A 3972-nucleotide genomic window follows, 5' to 3' on the forward strand; every position below is an offset into this window, starting at 1 on the left:
TTTAAAATGATAAATTTCTTTGCCATATGTTTCTCTCATAAAAATGTGTTTTCAATATTTGTTTCTTCACAAAAATCTATTATCTGTCATCATTTTCCTAACGTAGTTTCAAAAGGTTGCATCTTAAGGACAGCTCTATTGATTGCGTTTATTCAAACACGTGCTTAGAAGAAAATGGAGAAGAGAAGAAAATGGGTACCAAAATGTCCTTTGTAAGATTTATAAATGCAGATTTCATCATACTGTTTCGAAGAAAAGAAAATATTCAAAGACAAGCAAAGGAGAGAAGTCAAACAAATTAAATCATTCAGAATATCAAGAGAAAATAGACTTCTCAAAGTTGAAAGGAAATGCTAAAGTGGACATCAAGATGGAGTATATACGATCTGATCTGATCTGATCTGATATGCTGAAGAAAATGGGTACCAAATGTCCTTTATATTGGTGTTCATTTATCTTTATGATCTGATCTCTGTTATACTTTTAATTATATTTCTTACTGACTGTTTTTTTAATGCTTATTTACTTTATTTCTAGTTTCTAGCACTTAATTCATGCAGATTTAGTTTATTGTTAATTCATTTATTTTTTATAAGTCTTCACATAATGATATTGCTGAATTATTTACTGTTTAAATTGTTTATTATCACTTACAATGCACATTTGTTATTATTAAACAAATTAAGCAATTAAACATCTTTTTTTTATTTTCAATTGATAGGAAAGCTATGCGCCTATACTCAAAACACTAATGCCATGTCCAAGAGAATGCTTGGCTTATCCTTTTTGAAGATGGCTTTTAAGCCTTTCTATTTAAAAGTTATATAAAATTTTTAAATTATCTAATGTTTAAATTAATAATATATTTGAATAAATTTATTTTAAACTGTCATTTATATAATTATATGTTTGGTTCAAAAAAGTTGATGAGTTATCAGACTTATCAAAAAGACTAAAATGAACATGTTACTGAATAATATAAATAGAATTAATAAAATATTAATTTTTAATAAAATTAAATTATAAATTAATGTCTAATTAATAAAATTTTTATAATTATATGATAATAAATTATATACAATTATTAAAAATATATTATATTATGGAAGCTGGAAGCGGTGACAAAGGAGTTGGCGGCGAGAGGCGACAGTCGCGATGGAGGAATTGGAGGTGGTAGCCACGACGAGGGAGCTGGGGTGGCAACGATGATAGGGTTGTAGGCGGTGCAATAGAGGTGACGAGAAGAAGATGGAAGGAGGTGACGATCGCGATGGAGGAGCTGAAAGTAGTAGCCATGACAAAAGAGTTGGAGGTGAGAGATGATGACACCGATAGGATTGGAGGTAGTGCAATGGAGGTGACGAGAAGGAGATGGAGGGAGGGGGCAAGAGAGAGAAGGGCAAAGAGATAAAGTTGAAAATATTATAATTGTTAGAGAGTAAAATAATAAAATACTCAATTAACTAAATAAGCTATGTCCAGCCTTTTAAGAGGGGGGGGGGGGGTAGTTTTTCTAAAAACCTATCAAATAACGTTTAAGCTCAACAGCATTTAATTTTTTTAATTTTTAATAAATATATAACTAAATAAATTATGCAACATTTAAGCTTCACTAATAGCTTATAAACTGTGAAACTGCTAAACCAAACACCCCAAATGACTTTTGCTGCTCTCTCTGTTTGTCCTTAGGCTTAAGATTGGAACCCAAATCAAATCAAAGTGTGAAGGCTTGAATCATGGGTTTTGGTAGAGTGTGTAGAACTGATAATATCAGCTGCACTTCATCAAATCTCTTCAGAGATTAACCTGATAATTAATCTATACATCTCAGAGTTTATCCATGGATATGATCACTAGAATTTCCTCAATACATGGCTGCAAGTGATCCCCATAATTAACGCACACTCCACACAAGTACACTGCCCCCCTGGTAATATCAAACACTCTAAATTTTTAGGTATTTTGCCTGAGATAGATACCAGACTCAGATATCCATTAATTTTAATGGGAGACCAGAGTACTGGTACTTAGTGATGCAGTAGCTCTACTGTAGGCTAATGGCAGCGTGAGAAGCTTCTTAGTTCTCCCAACATAAGCTCTCTTTGTCAAGTTATCATAATCGTTCCACTCGATCGCGTCCAGGATCTTTCGATACAGCAACAAGGATGACCAGACCTGCAAAATCATCCAGAAATTCAACATCTTACCCTAATTAAGAAGATAAATAGTTATGTTCAAGAGTAGTACGTAAATAGTTGTTCTAATTTGTTTTGTGTTTTTACCGGCAAGCGGCTGGCCTTGTCGAGCTGAGAAGCTCCTTCCTCGGCCTGGTTGAAGTAGAACCTCGCCCTTGCAATCTGCTCTTTCATGAATTCTCTCCATTTGTCGGTGACTTTCTTGAGAAAACATCCTCATCGGATAACCCAAATTGGGCGAGCTCATCTTGGGGAAGATAAATTCTTCCTCTCATTGCACTGAAACGATCCATATAGTGCTTAACTCAGAGCTGTGATCAAGAAGATTGGTTAAAGGCAAATTAAAGCAAGCAAGTATGATCATATGATGCTCACTCTTCTCCAACATCTCGGAGAATGTTTGTGAGTTGATTTCCAATTCCCAGATGCAATGCTGCATTGTACACAGTTTGAGAAGACACTGCAGATTCCGGTGCAATCCCCATCACCGGAACGCTCATCAGGCCAACAGTGCCCGCGACATAGTAGCAGTAAAGGTAAAGCTCTTGAAAGTTGTCGTATCGGTTCTTTCTCGTGTCCATTCTCATGCCCTCTATCATGTCCCTGAAAGGCTGCCATCAATTTGCAGAAGGAAAATCAAAATTTGTTGTCAGACGGATAAATTGTGAGCTCTATATATATTAATTAATTAATTGTTGGTGAATTAGGAGATGGATATATAAGTATGTATGTGGGTGTGTGTGTGTATATACATATATAAATGAAGTTTGTAGCTAGGCACCTTGATGTCTATGGGGAAGTTGTAAACAGTGTCAGTGAGTGCAGCATCCAGCATGTCGTAGGGGCGGCCATTGAAGATGTCTTGCAGCCTCTCTTCCCACCTGTCCAGGGCTGCTGTGTTAAGGTACACGGCGTTGGGGCCATCTACCAATTCGTCAGTCCTCCGGCACCAAACTGCACAAGAAATGGTGCAAATTAACATGCTTGGAGATGAGAAACTCACAGTTCGATCGATCCATCCAGGAATACTACAAACAAATGTAATTTCTCACTCTCTAAATCAAGCAGTAATTTTGTAATTACCATAGATAGCCCATATAGCTTTCTTCCTCTCTTCTGTCATTAACAGCGTCCCTGCATCGTCATCATCCTCAATATCATTTTTGAAGAAGGTGTAATCAAGAATTTTGGAAATGATCAAATTGAAGACTGACCTAGATAGAAGGTCTTGGCATATTCTGCACAAATATTCCTGCATCTCTCATATGCTTCGGGGAGAAACGCAGGATTGAAGCTCGGTTTCCTGCAAGCGTCAGCCATGATCGAGTTGTTCGTCAGAGACTGCCTCTGGACAACCTCGCGCAGATGGAAATCCGAGTGAGGGATGCCTTGAACCGACAGTAGTAGCTCGGTTATGGCAGCCTGCTGCTTGGGAGAGGAGACAACCTCAGGTCTCATGGCTGTGAGCTTACTACTTCTAGTGTGGGAAACTTGAAATCTGGTGGCAATATTGCAAGGCTTGGCTGCAAGTAAGAATGCCGAGCAACTCATTTGGGTTAATTTGTGAATGATCGGCTTAACTTCTCAGATTAGCAGTGGAAACTGTCAAGAGGATTCAGAGAAAGAAACCATTAGATTGGAATAGCATAGTATATGTAGGATGATGATGAATAATGATGGGGATGTGAACTATGTTGTTACAGAAGATGCGGATTTGTCCCATCTGGATGAAGCTAATAGATTTCTAGGCTGCATTGCTGAGGAGAACTGTCTTCTT

General features: G+C 37.2%; 1 pseudogene; it reads right to left on the minus strand.

The window, feature by feature from the left end:
* Window positions 1–2001: 2001 nt before the first annotated feature.
* On the minus strand, window positions 2002–3653 carry LOC127803329 (phytoene synthase 2, chloroplastic-like; annotated as a pseudogene).
* Between the last annotated feature and the right edge of the window lie 319 nt (window positions 3654–3972).

Source organism: Diospyros lotus, chromosome 1 (genome assembly GCF_014633365.1).
Source record: "Diospyros lotus cultivar Yz01 chromosome 1, ASM1463336v1, whole genome shotgun sequence".
NCBI lineage: Eukaryota > Viridiplantae > Streptophyta > Magnoliopsida > Ericales > Ebenaceae > Diospyros > Diospyros lotus.